This window comes from Dermochelys coriacea, chromosome 1, assembly GCF_009764565.3.
Source record: "Dermochelys coriacea isolate rDerCor1 chromosome 1, rDerCor1.pri.v4, whole genome shotgun sequence".
Taxonomy (NCBI): domain Eukaryota; kingdom Metazoa; phylum Chordata; order Testudines; family Dermochelyidae; genus Dermochelys; species Dermochelys coriacea.
In genome coordinates, this window is record NC_050068.2 from 148,435,506 (window position 1) to 148,454,414 (window position 18,909).

The 18,909-nt window shown below is 39.1% G+C and overlaps 1 protein-coding gene across 9 annotated transcripts in view; it reads right to left on the reverse strand.

The window, feature by feature from the left end:
• The window catches only part of DMD (dystrophin), a 1,935,994-nt gene that overhangs the window by 925,703 nt on the left and 991,382 nt on the right, over window positions 1–18,909 (reverse strand). The window lies entirely within an intron of this gene.

The following is an 18,909-nucleotide window of genomic DNA, read 5'->3' on the forward strand; positions in this document are numbered from 1 at the left end:
CTGGCTGAAACTAGATTAGGCCAGATAGGTCAGATATGTCAAACAATGTTGAACAAAACCAACTCCATATATGGTTAAATAGATGGTATGAGGGAAAAGGGAACTAGCTGGTATACCGGATTGGCTATATGGGTAATCAGGGCAGCTTGCTATTGGATAAGTATGTTGAAGAAAGAATGTATAAAAGTATATGTAACTACTTGCTCTGGTGTGCAGGATTTGAGATTGTTGTTTCCCTGTACCGCTTGAAGCTTCAAATAAACTTTTCTACTTCTCCACCCTGTTGTGATTATTGGAAGATGCACACTGGGCAACGAACCCTGCGGTTGCTTGCCTCGGGCACTCTGTGCTGGCAACAATCTTAAACATCTGCCCTTTCACTCAAGTCTTCACTACTAAAAGCCTGGTGTGTTTGTCATGTCTTATCTTGGTGGTTGTGGCCCTGATTCAGAAAGATACTTAAGCATTTGTTTAACTGTAGGTACATGAGTAGTATCACTGAGTCAATGGTGCTGCTCACACGTTTGAAGCAGTACTTTTCCCAAGTAACTTGCTGAGTCAGGTCCTGTAACTTTCTCCTATCTTCCCTTTCATGCGACTTTCTCCCTCACAACTCTGATCATGTCACTCCTCCTTCAAAGGACACTATCCCCAGTTTCTATCATGTTACCACCAGTGTACAAAATAGCCTTCCAGGCATTCACTAGTACCCTCTTTCCTTCAAATGCTTCCTCACAAATCACATATTGAAATAATCCCTTGTCTTTTTTTATGCTCAGTAATACAGTCTCATCTATCCTTAGCTGAAGCATTGTCCTGTTTTTTCTTGTAATATTTCATCCCCAGTACCACTAATAGTGTCCATCCATATGATTCGCCTTACAGGAATAGGAAAGTACTGTAGATTATAAACTCTTTGGGGTATTGTGCTGTGTCTTTATGTATATTTGTAAGGCACCATACAAATTAGACATGCTATATTATTATAAACTACTTGTACCAATTCTATAGTGCAGGTCAAACAAAGTGAAATGGACAGAAAACTGAATATAAATAAAAGAGCAACTGATTAGCCTATTTTAATTTTCCACGCTAAGAGAAATGCATAAAGTAAACAACCTGCACAAACATAGTGAAATGTAAAATAGAATTAAGATAATATTTCAGTGGTAATAACCTTAAATTGTTATTTTGAACATAAGTAAGGTAGTTTCCATTTTTAAAATATCATTTTAATTCCACCAGCTCTATTTAAAGAGTTATTAGTTGCATTTTTGACTGGTTCATAGTCCAAGAGTGACATTTTTGTTGTTTAATTTTCAGTAACATTTCCATTAAAAAAATTAAAAAAGGGCAAATGATTTAAAAAAAAAAGATGTAACAGATGAGTCTCTTTGCTTCTAGCAAGAGTTATAAATGTTACTATTGACCTTATCAGTTGATCTTGTTAACTCTTATTTCTCCTTAGGGACCCTGAAAACTTCAATTCCAAACTCCCATATCACCATGGCTTCCTTAGGGCACATCACATTCAGAAACTCAGATTCACCCTCAACAAGTCCTTACAAAATATTTCACTAGAGAAGATTAAATTGGAGAGAAAGATGCATTCTTATATTCCAAATTATGTTGTCACCAGAAATTTAAAATGAAGCATAGTCAAATTGTACAACTGGGTACACAATACTTTATTCTGCAGCAACATTTAGGTTTAATAATGTATATAATTTTATTGCATTGTACTTTTCATTTTAAAACTAAATCATGTAACTGTTATTCATGGTTATTTCTAAGTCACAGTCATTATGTTTCTGTTATAGTGCATGCCCATGTATTGTGCAAAACACCCAGGCTGATGTCCTGGCTCCACTCAAGTGAATGGAAAAACTTCCATTGATTTCAGTGGAGCCAGGATTTCACTCTAAGACAATATAGCCCTACTGACTGTACATATTCTGGACCTAAGTTTCTAAACTTCCTGTGGGCAACTGCATGTCTAATTGATATTTTTGTACATATCAACAGTTATGCATCTAAAGTCACTAGACATTTACATGTGTAAGCACCAAAACTACATGAAAAATTAGGCATGTGATTATGTATACACTGCTATGCACAAGCAATTTAGAAAAATTAAATTTACAATATTAAAATGTTCTATATACACAACGTTCTGAATACAATTACTTTTTTATGATTTTGTTACATATAATTTTAATCAAAAAGTGTGCACATTTTTTAAAATTTGGTTTATGTTTAAAAACTGTAGGTTCACATCATATGCAGAGTATCTAAAGATCCACACATATACATTCTGCATGTGATTTAGAATGTAAGTTATACATTAATTACATATGGCATGTTGAGTGAGTATGTGTGTGTGAGAGAGAGCACCAGAAACTAAGCACAGGTAGCTTCTCTACTTGTCTATTTATCTAGTATCTTTTATTGCATACACCACATGGTATCAGTGTGCCTCCCAGCAATGCATAAAGCGACATGACGAATAACTGTCTCTCATACTAAAAGCTGAACACAAAACTTTCCAGACATACGTTTCCAAAAATAAATGTGCAGAAATTGTTATTTTGTACAGGCTTTACTGAATTCAAGTGCTGTAGGTCTTTCAGTGGTTTTACAAGTTTCTCAATTCAATGCTGGTTTATACTGTGTTAGCAAGCTGACACAAGCCCAGTAGAATGATTTTTGATTGATTTCGGATCCAAAAGCCTCCCTGGATTTCTCGGTCTCAGAAATGCAAGACCTAATCCATCTGGAAACAGTTATTGCACTAGTCCTCAGACTCTTTCATTCAGTTTTAGAAAGATAACACTTTTGTGCCCTGAAGGCATCAGCAAACCGAGGTACTTAAGAGCTGAAGGATAGGGGATAGCAGAAGCATTTACTGATTCAAGTGAAAAGCTGAGGTAACCTCAGGCTTAGATTTGGGGCAATTATAAGAATGCTCTTACATGAAAATGCAAATAGCTGCTCCCTTTCCTTTCTTCCTCTCTCCACCAATGTCATTTAAAACCTGATGCTATGAGTCAGGATTTCTCAACAGGCATCTCACTTCCGGCAATTTTGCAATAACTGATTATAGTGTTTGGAAGACACTGGCAACTTAAGATATTAGAAAGTGCAAAGAAAAATTATAAGCTAGAAAGAAGCAGCATAAAAGGCTTTGGAAATGACACTGGGATTCTATGACTGCCTCTGAACTCAACATCCTTAAAAAATCCCAGTATACATCATGTGTATTTGCAAACAACATAGCTTCTCTTTTTTTCCAAATATGGAAACAAACTTGTATAAATAAGAAAACAGAGATCTAACCCAGCAGGGTGTATATAAAAAATGAAACCTTGAAAAATATATTCTACCATTGTCCTTTATATTGTACATTGCATTTCCATTATTTAAACCACTAGACATCCACTGCTGGTTCAGTTTTGACAGAGGATAATCAATATGGTGAATATGAAAGTTCACATTATAATGTGGTTCTCCATTTCAAATGTATGTGTTACAGTCATCTGGTACATTGGGCTGCAACATAAAATATATAGAAATACTATTGGCTCCGAATCTGCTAGAGCTTTCTCCATGCATTAACTGAACCCCCAAATTCACCTTTGAAAATATAACTACTCTATATGAAAGGTGAAAGACAAGAGGCACTTATAACTTCCATACAAACCCCTTCCTCCCACCACTTGAATTGTTAATAGCACATTATGGTTGCACAGTCAAGACGCTAAAAAGTCATCAAAAGCCCCTTTTCTGGCTGCAATCCAGACCAGTGAGGGGCTGTGTCACCCTTGACTTGCAACCTGTCATGCTTCATAATGCTTTGCTGCTGTAGCTCCCAAATCAGCTACTTGCAGCCTGTCAGCATGCAGGTCACACCCTGAGAGTGTGTGTATAGTTATAGCCCTAGTCCAGCAACTCTGACCCCAGAAGCCCCTCAGGAAACACCAGCCACATTCTGGCTTCCAGCAGCCTTTGTCACTTTTTTGCAGGGTGACCAAAACGCACTCCCAGTCTCAAATTTTCTATTGCGTGTTCTACACTGTTCAACCCTCTCCTGGATAGTCCATATATATTAGGTTTGTTACCCCTCTAAGCGGATCAACATACAACAGTCTGCTACCTTAAATGAAGTTACCCAAACAATTCACAACACTGGGTTCATTTTCATTAAAGAAAAAAACAAGTTTATTTAACTATCAGGAGATAGATTTTAAGTGAATATAACTATAAGGCATTAAGGTCAGAAATGGTTACAAGAGAAATAAGCCAAACTAAACTTAAACTAGATTTGGTTCAAGTAACATGCAGACCAAACTCTCAAGCCAGGATCTGCTCCAAAAGTCCAATGCCTGTTTCTTTTTCTTTTTTTTTTCCCCTTAGGTGAAAAGGAGAGAGATAAATGGGGAGAGAGAACTTTGGGTGATGATGCTGCCATTCATTTTTACAGTTCAGACACCTTTTGAAACCCTTGTTTTCCTGAGGGCTACCCTTAATTAAAGTTCATTCCAACTGTGAGGTTGGAGTCAAGGAGTTCTGGTGATGAAAAAGATTTCATACTGTTGTTTGATAAGGTGCATATAGAATCATAAAATCATATGACTGGAAGGGACCTCGAGAGGTCTTCTAGTCCAGTCCCTTGTACTCATGGCAGGATTAAGGATTATCTAGACCATCCCTGACAGGTGACTGTCTAGCCTGCTCTTAAAAATCTCCAATGATGAAGATTCCACAACCTCCCTAGGCAATTTATTCCAGTGCTTAACCACTCTGACAGTAAGGAAGATTTTTCCTAATGTCCAACCTAAATAGTCCTTGCTGCAATTTAAGACCATTGCTTCTTTTCCTACCCTCAGAGGTTAACAAGAACATTTTTTCTCCCTCCTCCTTGTAACAACCCTTTATGTACTTGAAATCTGTTATGTCCCTTCTCAATCTTTTCTTCTCCAGATTAAACGAACCCAGTTTTTCAAAACTCCCTTCATATGTCATGTTTTCTAGACCTTTAATCATTTGTGTTGCTCTTCTCTGGACTTTCTTCACTTTGTCCATGTTTTTTTCTGAAATGTGGTCCCCGAACTGGACACAATACTCCATTTGAGGCCTAATGAATGGAGAGTAGAGCATTTACTTCTTAGTTTACTTTCCAATTATTTATTATGTCTTGCTTACAACACTCCTGTTAATACATCCCAGAATGATGCTTGCTTTTTTTTGCAAGTGTTACACTATTCACTCTTATTTAACTTGTGATCCACTATGACCCCCATATCCCTTTCCACAGTACTCCTTCCTTGGCAGTCATTTCCCAGTCTCTACGTAAAAGAATAAATGGACACAAATCAGACGTCAAGAATTATAACATTCAAAAACTAGTCGGAGAACACTTCAATCTCTCTGGTCACTCGATTACAGACCTGAGAGTGGCTATTAAACAAAAAACTTCAAAAACAGACTCCAACGAGAGACTGCTGAATTGGAATTAATTTGCAAACTGGATACAATTAACTTAGGCTTGAATAGAGACTGGGAGTGGATGGGTCATTACACAAAGTAAAACTATTTCCCCATGTTATTCCCCCCCCCCCCCAACTCCCCACTGTTCCTCAGACGTTCTTGTCAACTGCTTGAAATGGTCCACTTTGATTATCACCACAAAAGGTTTTCCTACTTCCCCCAACCCTCCCTACCTGCTGGTAATAGCTCATCTTAAGTGATCACTCTCCTTACAGTGTGTATGGTAATATCCACTGTTTCATGTTCTCTGTGTGTGTATATAAATCTCCCCTATGTATTTTCCACTGAATGCATCCGACGAAGTGAGCTGTAGCTCACGAAAGCTTATGCTCAAATAAATTTGTTAGTCTCTAAGGTGTCACAAGTACTCCTTTTCTATTTCCCATTTTGTATGTGCACAATTGATTGTTGCTTCCTAAGTGGAGTACTTTGCATTTGTCCTTATTGAATTTCACCCTATTTACTTCAGGCCCTTTCTCCAGTTTGTCCAGATCATTTTGAATTTGAATACTATCCTCTAAAACACTTACAACGCCTCCCAGCTTGGTATATTCCACACATTTTATAAGTGTACTTTCTCTGCCATTATCTAAATCATTAATGAAGATATTGAACAGAACAGGACCCAGAAATGATTCCTGAGGGACCCCTCTCAATATACCCTTCCAGCTTGACTGTGAACCACTGTTAACTCCTCTCTGGGAATGGTTTTCCAGCTAGTTATACACCCACCTAACAGTAGCTCTATCTAGGTTCTATTTCCCTAGCTTCTTTATGAGAAGGTCATGCAAGACAGTATCCAAAGCCTTACTAAAGTCAAGATATACCACATCTAGTGCTTTCCTCCTATCCACATGGCTTGTTACCTTATCAAAGAAAGCTTCTAGGTTTGGGGGATTTTTGCATGACTTGTTCTTCACAAAGCCATGCTGACTGTTACTTATCACTTCATTATTTGCTAGGTATTTGCAAATTGTTTGCTTAATTATTTGCTCCATTATCTTTCCGGATATTGAAGTTAATCTGACTGGTCTGTAATTCCCGGGTTGTCCTCCTTCCCCTTTTTATAGATTGGCACCATATTGGCTCCTTTCTACTCCTCTGGAATCTCTCCTGTCTTCCATGACTCTTTGAAGATAATTGCTAATGGCTCAGATATTGCCTCAGTCATCTCCTGGAGTATTCTAGGATGTATATCATCAGGCCCTGGTTAGTTGAGGACATCTAACTTGTCTAAGTAATTTTAACTTGTTCTTTCCCTATTTTAACCTCTCATCCTACATCATTTTACTTGGCATTCACTTTGTTAGATGTCCAATTGCTATTAACCTTTTTGGTAAAAAACAAAACAAAAAAGTCATTAAGTATTTCTGTTGTTTCCTAATTTTCTGTTATTGTCTTTCCCCCCTCATTGATTAATGGGCCTACCCTGTCCTTGGTCTTCCTCTTGCTTCTAATGTAGTTGTAGAAAATTTTCTTGTTACCCTTTATGTCTCTAGCTAGTTTAATCTCGTTTTCTGCCTTGGCCTTTCTAATTTTATTCCTATATACTTGAGTTATTTGTTTATATGCATCCTTTGTAATTTGACCTAGTTTCTACTTTTTTTGTAGGACTCTTGAGTTTTAGATCATCAAAGATTTCCTGTTTAAGCCAGGGTGGTCTCTTGCCACACTTCCCATCTTTCCTACACAGTGGGAGAGTTTGCTCTTGTGCCCTTAATGGTGTCTCTCTGAAAAACTGCCAACTCTCAAACTGCTTTCCCCCTTATCTGTTTGTTCCTTCCCCCCTTCTTTACCAAAGAATGGCCACTTGATAGGTGACTGCCCAACAGCTTTGAGAACGCCTGGCTAGAGGCATCAGCTCATCCTTCATCTTTGAGAAACAGGTTTAACCCACTCCCCAGGCTTGTCTGGTAAACACATTTCAGTCATGATTTCAGCTTCTGTTTATAACTTTACATAGAACATTAGTACACATATTTCATCAGGATAGTATTGACAAGTGTGTTATTAATTTTTGAATGATACTTCGCAAGGCATACTTTGTACAAAGATTATTACAATAGTGTGCAGGGTGTGAATACAGGGGTGCATTTTATCACATGCCCCCAGATCAAATAATTTATAATAGTCATTAGAATGATTACATACTATTTCAAAAAATATTACAATAGAGTAGATTCTTAGCTGGTGTAAATCATCATAAGTCAACTGAAATTACTCAAGCGTTTCCTGATTTACACCAACTGAGGATCTAGCTAATATCGTCAACCACAGATACATATGCACAATTGCAGTATGGCTCGTGGATTTGCTGGATCAAACATTTGCCTAGGGCTGTTCGGTAAGTGATACAAAGGGTGAAATCCTGGCCATTGAAGTCAATGGCAAATCTGCTATTGTCTCCAATTGACGCAGCATTCATACAGAAAGTAGACTGGACATGGAGATGTTTTTTAAACTCTTAGGTCTTTGGTCATTCTCCCAACATGCCAGATAAAAGAGCTCTTACTGTAAATATATTTTTAATGAAATTAAGAAAATTGCTTTGACAGCAGATGATCATATCATATAAGTCTTTTGACCGGTAGAAAACAGGACGTGTTACTACCATGTGACAGAGGTCACAATTTGAACAATAAAATAATTGTTCTGACAGGTTAGACTGTAATACAATGAGGCAAATTCTGGTGGTACCAATACATAAAAAGTTACAACTTAGAAAAAATAACACTGACACTGAAATGTAAACATTGTTTTCAGTTAAATCATGATCTTTATATCCTGCTTTATATGCAAGAGAGAGGTCTGCTTCTTCAGAGCCAGGGGTTATCAGTTATCAGCCCCAGCTGGGAAGAGATCAGGTAATGTCTATAAAAGGGCTGAGAGAGCTAAGCTGGAAGGGGAACCATAAGAGGGAGGTTGGCTCCTGTGACATGTCATGGAGCAGAGAGAGATGTGCAAAATGAAAGGCCTCTGCTCCCCTGCAGCCTGTGTTAGACAGGGAATGGCTTTATTGTGTGTTATTTTGTGAGTTTTGTGTTTGAATTACTAAACCATGGCCCTAGTGAAGGGCCAGAATTAAACTTCGGCATGGTGTTAGTCCTTCTTGGGCTGGGGGAGACAGGCCAGCAGCCTACAATCTAGCTTTGCCCTCTGTCAATTTTGGTGAAGTTTGAAACATGTTTAAATGAATTGTGTTTCACTGATTTGCATAAATGATTTGTGCATACAGTTCTAAAACTAAAAAAGAAAAACATCAAAAAGGAATAGAATAAAAGGTACTTGTTTGCATTAGGGATGTAAATATTGGTTTAAAAAGTTAACCAGTTAATCGATTAAAATTATATCATTTAACTGGTTAACCATTAACCAAGGTAGCTCCGGCGGGCCTGGACTCCTGCTGGCGTGGCACAGCCAGGGCTGGAGCCATTCCAGCTGGCTGGGGCTGGGGTCCCTCTGGCCAGCGTGGGGCTGCCAGGGTTAACGGTTAAGGTTAACGGCCTAATTCTTCCCAGTTAACCGGTTAACATATTACATCCCTAGTTTGCATGCTATTAACCACATATAGGTCAGGAATTCAGACTTAGTTATACTGGAACAGCATTAAAAACTTTTGCTTATTGTGGGGAAAAGTTAACTTACAATAGAGCTGATAATATATCCATTGAAGCAAAATTGGAAGAAACGTACATTGCTATTGCCTGTATGCTCTGCACTCAGCAATTGCTTATTCTAAATGAATAACCAGATACAATCAATTTTATGAAAAGGCAGTGCTTTCCTGTTTTGCTCAAAGATTTAAGTGTGGCTTAAACAAATGTCTAGAAAGACAGGGCTGTGCTCTCATTTTTTAATAATATATGATTTATCACCAAGATTTTTTTCCCGTCTTAGTAGCAGAGTGTTCCTTTATCTGGTGCTCCTTGAGAAGGATGCTCAGAGTATATTAAAGTCCCACAGATTCTAATAGTTTTTAACCTAGCTGAAAAATCTCCTTCTGTATTAACCTCAGGAATTGGCTGCTTTTAAAAAGTGTAAACTCTCCAAAAGAAAGAGAGAAAGGAGGACATTAAAAAGACTTGGGAGGAGGTCTCTCTGGCCTCTTTATCCACGTCAAAGGACAAAAGTAGTATAAAATATGCCCCCAAAGCCCTATATCTAGGTAAGAAAGGATTCCCCTGGTGCAGACATGGTGGAAGACAATGACAAGGCTAACTCCTGAGGACTCTTTGCAAGCTATGGCATAAGAGATATGCCAGGACATGACCACAGCATGCCATACTAAAGAGAATCCAGCAGCTCAGTTGCCTAGGGAGGTTGGCATAACTTATGTCCCCAGGGATACCTAAGTTATAACAGGGGCCTTTACAGCCCCATAACAGTCCAGGGTAGGGAGGGAGCAAAGGAAACTAAGCCCCATTAGCTCCATCCTCCCCCAGACACAAGATGTGTGTTGCACCTCTTAGAAGAGCAGCAAAGACACTCATGCCTGTTTGTTAGCATAGAACTTTCAATTTGATCATACATGGATTTACAGCACTGATTTGGGAGATCATTAGTAATAAGTATCAGATGTAAGCACAGAATAGGCTATCAGAATAATAAATTACTGGATTTATACACACACTCTCTCTGAAGGGCAGCCACAAAGCTGCAAAAAATTAAAATGTAGCCACACAGAATTAGTACTTGATACTGTCCTAATTATTGATTTTTGCCTGCTATTGACATTTCTGTAGGCCGCCAACCAAATTTATGACTCTTAACTATCTGCTGAAAAGTGGGAGAGGGTGGGGGGAAGCCAAAGGCAGAATCCTGTGAATGATAAAAGTTAGTGTGTATTGGGATGAGTGTTCAGCAGTGGGTATTTTAAACCAGACTGCCTATAGGAAATGGTTGAAAAAAAGGCTAAATCAGCATTTTTAAAGGTAGAGGACTACAAAATCATAATATTTCTTAGGAACAGCTAATGGAGGGAAAATATTTCTAGATTAAAAATATTACATTATTTCCTTTCATCATTCACGGGTGAATGCTTAGTACAAACACTATCCCAGCTATATGCGACTAAACCAAAACCCACAAAACCTAAAAATTCTTTCTTAAGCATATAACAACAACAAAATTAAGAGTTCAAACTGGCAGCCCTATGGTCTCTTTAACTACATGGCCTGGATGAAAGCAGAGAAGAGAGAATTAGAAGGAACCCACAAAAGGGAAGGAGTTTGGTCAATATAGCATACTTCCTCCAAACCCTCTATCCTACCCTGCACAACCAGAGCTCTGCAGTTCTAAGCCAGAACTGGCAAGCAACCATATTGTGTTGCATACATTTCTCAGGACCACATGAATTTTGGAACAAACCTCTGTTTGGGAATTAATGCTGATAAAAGGCTTCAAGGCTTCTCCTGTACAGCTACCGCATAATCCAATAGAACAATTTATTGTGAGCCAGCAGGAGAGACGTACAGGTTATGCCCACATTGCAATGAAAGCCCAGGATTAATAGAACTTGAGTTAACAGACCCTGGGTATATTAACCCCAGGTTAGGAATTGTTGAACTCTAGGTATCAACCTGGTGCTCCAGTATCTATACTGCATTATGTGGGCCAACCACCCATATCCCAGACTTCCTAGTGCCCTCCCAAAATTTGCTAATCTACCCCTTTGTTAGTGGTGTATTTATCAGGTGGTAGGATTTATTTTCTCTCTTTCTCTCTCTATTTTAACGTAACAGATTAATTTAAAATACCTGTATTATTTGTCATGTGAACATAAATATTTTGAAATATGAAATTATATAAATGATCATTCCTGATAAATTACTTATTAAACTGATAGTAATCATGGTAATGACTTTAAAAGTTTTAACCCTATAAATGCCATTGGAACTTAACCTGAACCATCATGATCAGCACATTTCAGAGCCATTATATACAACCAGATTTTAGATTCAGTTTGTTCTAATAACATATGTAATCATCATTTGTTTTATTTATTGAGATGAAAAGGAGACATTTGCTGCTTTCAAAATCTGCCCCTGGCTCTGAATCAGCTAGTTAATCCACCAAGCAAAAGAATATTTAAAAATACAAACTATGTATATTCTAGGGTTTCCAACTCTCCAGGATTGGCCTGGAGTCTCCCAGGATTAGCATAAATCTGCCGGTGGCTATTGAAAGCAATCCAGGAGATTTTAATAGGATATTTTAAGAAAATGACATTACATCATATTGAGCAAAAAAATCTCCTGGAATAGCTTCAGTAAGAGTTGACAACCCTAGTATATTCTAAGGTTTTAGGCCTCTGACTAAAATAATTGAGCGTGATTCTCAACTTTCTTAACACCTTGGGTCATGGCCTTGGCCTGTGTTGTATTTGTCAAGAAGTTCCTAATCAGGTGCGGTGGCTGTTGTGTGTCACTGAAAACTGAACACTTAAAACAAAACACATGTTGGCCCACCTGCAAACTGGTAATGAATGGAGGGGAAACTCTATAGAAGGAAATTTTGTATGCCTTTTTATGAATTACAAGAGATGTATGAGAGAGGGGCTCAGACTGAATTTACTGATGTCCATTTATTCATAAATAGCCAGCTTACAGTGAAACCAAATGAAAATGGTAGTAAAGAAATACCCCAAAGTTTAGTCCTTCAGATATTGAAGATGTGTCCTTAAGCAACCACCAAAAGTGAATTACCCAACAGGGGCAACATTACATCCAAGGTAGAGATTGGCCAGATTCTCAAAGTTCAGATCTACAGAGCTATCCTTCCGAATGCCACAAAGCAGCTGAAACACACCGTGCATCTTGCCCTAAGATTTTATTTTGTGCTCATTGCCATGGTATCCAAGTGCTGGATATAAATCTTTTGTTGCCCCCAAATATGGGGATATTTAGATTATGCATAGCGGTTCAGCCCATTATAGAAATGGGACTCAGCTACAAAACATGGATATGGATCCAGGATTCCAATTATCCTATAAAATTATAGAGTAGTTATGAGGAATTTTTGGCTCAGGTCAGTTTCTAACTAAAAGTTGAACAAAAGTCTACTGGAGACATTACAGATGCTTTAAAATATTTGCTGAAAGAAGGGAGCTGTATTTGACAACAATTTTAGTGACAGGTTCCTTCTAATCATTCAGCCGGTTGGCAGTTTAGAATGTGCCTGAATTCTAATAACTAAGCAAGAGACTACATATCGGTAGAACTGCTTTGGTTCTCCTTTGAATGGAGTTTTCGAGGAAGTTATATGTTACATCTCATCTACTCTACTAACACTAGGAAGACTGTTTTATACAATGTAAGGCAACTCATTGTTGTGCATTAAGGGGAACATGTTTTTCTAGAATAGTAAGTCACAAAGATCACTTTACCAGGCAAGACCCTTTTTATGACTGACATTTTTTTCTTCAATCTTTTAAATAGAGGGGGAAAAATCCTTCAAGTTTCTCTGCAAGTCAACACTACTGAACTTTCAGTGATGTGATATAAAGGTGCATGAAAAACAAGCAGCTTTCCAAAAAAATCTAGCATTTCAGGTGGCAAAGAATTTATTTTGGGACCTAGGTTACTGTCCTACATACTCCCTAACCTCCTGAAGAAATTTTAATTTAGAATAATTGAGATTATTTCATTCACATCTATAGTTATTATTTGTACTCATTTAAATCTGGTTGTGCCTGCAATGTACTGGGTGCTATACAAACATGGTCATGGCATGGGCATGGGCTCTGGCCCAAAGATTACCATTTAAATTACTACCTAGCTACTACTATTAGCTAACTCTATGGCAGAGCACTGCAGAATGTTTTGCTTTTTCTGCCTCCAAGACTATCATTGTTAAGTGATCTCTTAATGTTGGTCATACATGATCTCTCAGTTTGAGGTGGTTCCAGGGCATGCTCCTGCATTGCACTCTAGTGCATACATGCCCTAGGGAGAGGAGACAGTCATTTCTGCTACCCCAAACAAAAATGAAAAATTGTATTATTTGAAGGTATGAGCTCTCCTCTCCTACTACTGATATGAAAAAATTACTTGCTGCTGTTTTTAGGATTCCCCTCCCCACCCCCCACCTAAATTTTATAACAAAATGATACTTGCTGAGCAGAAGTTATCAGCTAGTGCCAGAAAATAAAAATGCATGTACATGTCCATTCAAGAGTGTATATATATGTAAATAATACTATAGTAATCTGTCTATGTAGGAAGACCTATACTGGAGAGAGAGAGAGGAGAGAGAGAAAAGAGAGTATACATAACTCTCAGTGGAATACTATTTTTATCCGCAATGATTCACAACTCAGAGAAGTGACAACACATGAGAGATGAAGTGTTAAGTGAGTTCTGTATTCCCTCATCTCACAAATGATCAGTAACAAGAAGTACTATATCACTATTATCTATAGCTCATGCTAGTCTTTCAATAATTGAGATTTTGTATCGTTACTGCCAATTCACAAATATTAAAAAAAATGTGGAAGTACAGCGATTTTTCCTTTACTTCCTTTATACTTCCTCAATATATTTCTGTGGCTGAGTGATAGTTACCTTGGTAACAGCTATGGGGTGTAATTTAATTGGGTGTATTATCAGATTGTTTGTCATAGTTTTGAAAAGAATGGTATGTGTGCATGAGAGAGAGAAACGGGGGGAAAAATACATAATAAGCAACAGAAGTGCCAGATCCTAGACCCATCAACAACAGGGCCAAGATTTGGTCCAAAGTATTTTATAACGTGAAGACAAAATTAAAGATTAGGTATTCTTTATATTTAAATATTTATTTAAAATTGAGTGATGTATCAATGTGGTTCAGTCGTTTATTCAAATGTTCATGTTAATAGAAATTCATTTATTACATTTTATATTATGATATATTACAAATACATTTCTACTAATCAACTTGATGAAACAATGTACATACTGAACTTATTACCAATGATTGTCGCTATCTATATACTAATTTGTATTACTCTATGTTGTAATAAATAATTAGGGCCTAGCAGGCGTATTCTTGTTGTGAGACTAACTGTGGGAAAGTGTTCAATCACGTGTAATAACAAATATTGATGGGAAAAGGTAACAAATACCCAACTCAGCCTGATACATAACAGATTGTTTATAAAAAATTAGTAAAAGGGAAAAACAGAAAGACTGAGCTAGTCTAAACAAAAAGCCTTTACCAATATAACTCATGGATTGTGCTGAGACCATATCTAGTAAACAAGAAGAGTGTGGGACAGGAAGCTAATGGACAACAGTTGGCATGTTGGAAGTTAGGCCTAACTGATGGACAAAATAATGAGAGAATTGAAAATTATGCCCCTCTTCTCTCTTTGACGCCCTGACACAAAAGACTTTGGAGGTTGGTGTGTGCGTGTGTGTTCATATCAGGCCTCCTCTCCACTTCAGGAACTTTGTCCTTCACCTCTGGATCCTGAAGTCACTGCATCATCATGAAGTCCAAACGTCAGCACACTGAGAGGGACAACTAGCCTTCACCGCTGCACCAGTGAAGAGTCCAGATGGAGACACGTGAGAACCTGCTCTGTCCCTCCTTTTGTGTGTGTTCCTTTCTGCCCCACTATTTTTCCTCCTGTCCTGTCTCTCTTAGTGGTCCTTTTGATCCTGAGGTCAAGCATACCACACAGCACCAGCATGAGACAGCCCATCCAGCTCTGCCCAACCTGAGAGAGACCGATAAAGGACGAGTGACCAGACCAACCAGATTACTTACCACACTGGGAGACAAAGTCAGGATAGTTTCTGTCATGGCTGACCTGTCAACCCAGAGCATCTGTCTGTGACTGATCTGACACTCAGAATCCTGATAACATCATCAAAAGCCCTATTTCCCTCCACTTTCACAATCCTGCCTCCTCTCCCCCTTAGGTCAGTGTAACGGGATATACTCACCTTTCGTGAGCACCCCTTTGGCCAAGAGCATGTGCCTGCACTCACTCTCTCAGATGGTCCCTGCCCTGGGAAAGAGCAGCGCCCCAGCACTCCCTCCCTGGAGACAATGTCTTCACCCTCTTGGGGCTTCCTGGCTACAGCTCTCCAGCTAGGCCACTATTGTTCAGTTCCTCCCTCTGGGATGTGCCTCACTGTCCAAGCCACTTCCCACCTATGGCTAATGGGGTTTGGGGGGGATCCTGGCCCCAACCACTACTCCGGGCCCCAGCCCAGAGACCCTGTAGATAGCAGCTGCCTGCTGTGTCTCTTTATCTAAGTCGCTGCTGCTCTAATGCCCTGGGTCACTTCCCACAGCCCTGTGCTGTCTTCACCATTACCTCAGGGCCTTGTCCTGATGAAGTCCCTGTAACCATCTCAGGGCTCCTTCTCTCTCTCCCTGACTTCTAGCAGCATTACCTCGTCTGAGGTCCTGTAGTTCTGTCAGCCAGCCACACACCAGCCACACTCCTACAGCTCCAGCAAGGAACTAAACTCCCTCTGAAGCTCTTCTTATCCTAGGATGCTGGGACATGATTGGATGTGTCCCACATAGGGTGACCAGATAGCAAGTGTGAAAAATCAGGACAGGGGTTGGGAGTAATAGGTGCCTATATAAGACAAAGCCCCAAATATCGGGACTGTCCCTATAAAATCGGGACATCTGGTCACCCAAGTCCCACACATCCACTCTAAGAAAAGGAGTACTTGTGGCACCTTAGAGACTAACAAATTTATTAGAGCATAAGCTTTCGTGAGCTACAGCTCACTTCATCGGATGCATTTGGTGGAAAAAACAGAGGAGAGATTTATATACACATACACAGAGAACATGAAACAATGGGCTTATCATACACACTGTAAGGAGAGTGATCACTTAAGATAAGCCATCACCAACAGCAGGGGGGGGAAGGAGGAAAACCTTTCATGGTGACAAGCAGGTAGGCTAATTCCAGCAGTTAACAAGAATATCAGAGGAACAGTGGGGGGTGGGGTGGGAGGGAGAAATACCATGGGGAAATAGTTTTACTTTGTGTAATGACTCATCCATTCCCAGTCTCTATTCAAGCCTAAGTTAATTGTATCCAGTTTGCAAATTAATTCCAATTCAGCAGTCTCTCGTTGGAGTCTGTTTTTGAAGTTTTTTTGTTGAAATATAGCCACTCTTAGGTCTGTGATCGAGTGACCAGAGAGATTGAAGTATTCTCCAACTGGTTTTTGAATGTTATAATTCTTGACGTCTGATTTGTGTCCATTCATTCTTTTACGTAGAGACTGTCCAGTTTGGCCAATGTACATGGCAGAGGGGCATTGCTGGCACATGATGGCATATATCACATTGGTAGATGCGCAGGTGAACGAGCCTCTGATAGTGTGGCTGATGTGATTAGGCCCTATGATGGTATCCCCTGAATAGATATGTGGACAGAGTTGGCAACGGGCTTTGTTGCAAGGATAGGTTCTCAGGCATTGGCACCCTGACAGCAGGATTGTCTGGCTATGTAGACTCCCTCCTCAGGCCCTTCGTTACCAGCACTCCCAGCTATCTTCGAGACACCACCGATTTCCTGAGGAAACTACAGTCCATTGGTGATCTTCCTAAAAACACCATCCTAGCCACTATGGATGTAGAAGCCCTCTACACCAACATTCCACACAAAGATGGACTACAAGCCGTCAGGAACAGTATCCCCGATACTGTCACGGCTAACCTGGTGGCAGAACTTTGTGACTTTGTCCTGACCCATAACTATTTCACATTTGGTGACAATGTATACCTTCAAATCAGCGGCACTGCGATGAGCCCACCCCCACACACCCTCCAACCCTCTGTCCCAGCCCTGAGCCCCCTCCCACACCCCAAACCCTTCATCTCCAGACCCACCACATGAATTTTGTTTTGGGCACCAATAAGGAGGTGATGTGTCACACCTCCGTATTGGTGCATGTAACAAAATTCATTCCGCACATGGACATAAAAAAATTAGAGGGAACACTGACCCTCTCCACTGCCCCTTTTTGGGGTGGGGTGTGACAGGGCCACGAGGCCTACAGCAGGTGTTCTCAGAGGGTCTGGTATATCCTGACACAGTCAGTCTGTTTGTCAAAAACAGGAAATGTGACCATCCTTCATATCTCAGAACTTACCAATAAAACTAACCCTTTTCCTTTCCTCCCCTTATTTTGTCGGACAAAATAAGACTCTGACATCCTCTCTTTTAAAAGGGATTTTGATAGACACTAGTTGTTTTCTATAATCATTCAATTTCAGTTCTGAAGTGCTTCATAACTTGCTTGAGCTCCTTTTCTCTTGTGCATCTTAAATAATAAATCTCTAAATTTTAGCATTAATTTCTCAGTGTGTTTGCCATACAACTAAGCAAACCTCAAACTTTGTTTAAACCTGTTTAATACTGGACCGTTTCAGAATCCTATTAATACCTTTGACTCATTGGGCCCAAATATTCTACTGAAATTAATACAACAGCATCAATAGGATACAAACAGTTTACTCAAAGGTAATGTTACAAGAAATTTAAAAATAGTTCCAATTAGCATGAGAGGAAATTTTTTTTTCAAGTGATTCAACTATGTTACTGTTGGCAGAAATGTAGTTATACTAATAAACTTATTGAAAGAATGTACATACTGAAGCTATTACCAATTATTGTGGCCATCTATTTTTAGTACAGAGATACTATTGTGGATGCAACTGATGTAAAATAAATTGATCTGATATCCATATCAGATGGCTGAAAGCATTATTTCACAACTTCACAAATGTAAATTACTGTTCTGAGAACACCAGTTGTTATTCCTTTTGATTACATGTTTTAAGAGAAAAGAGGTGGGAATGCAAGTGTCTGAGAGTACAATATAAGTTACTACTTTTGTCAAACAATTACTAACTTTTTTTTTATTAACCACTCTCTAGTTCATAAACAGTACTGAAAATAAATGGCTACATGATAGCTATTCAAATCTGAGAAAAATAATGCCATGCATATATAATGTATTGAAACATAAAAATCACTTAGGGTTTGTCTACATGGTACTGAAGACTCATCAACAGGGGTGTGAACTAGAAACCATATTTAAGACTACCCCCTTTAGCTTAATCCTTAGGATTCAACCTGCTTCCTTTCCTCAGAAGGGGAAGTTAAACGAGGGATACCTTTGAAAACATAAGGACTACCACTTTTTCCTCTAAGCTAATCGTGTGTTCCCTGTTATCTCCAACATATTCATATTTAGCTCTGTGAACTGGCACTTCTGAGCCTCTCACCTGCTCTAGATACAAGGCAAAATTACACACTCTTATAGACATCCAGCAGCTTTCAAATTTCTGTCCTTATTCCTTATTAACAGAACACTAGGCCTCTAGGGTGCTGTCAGG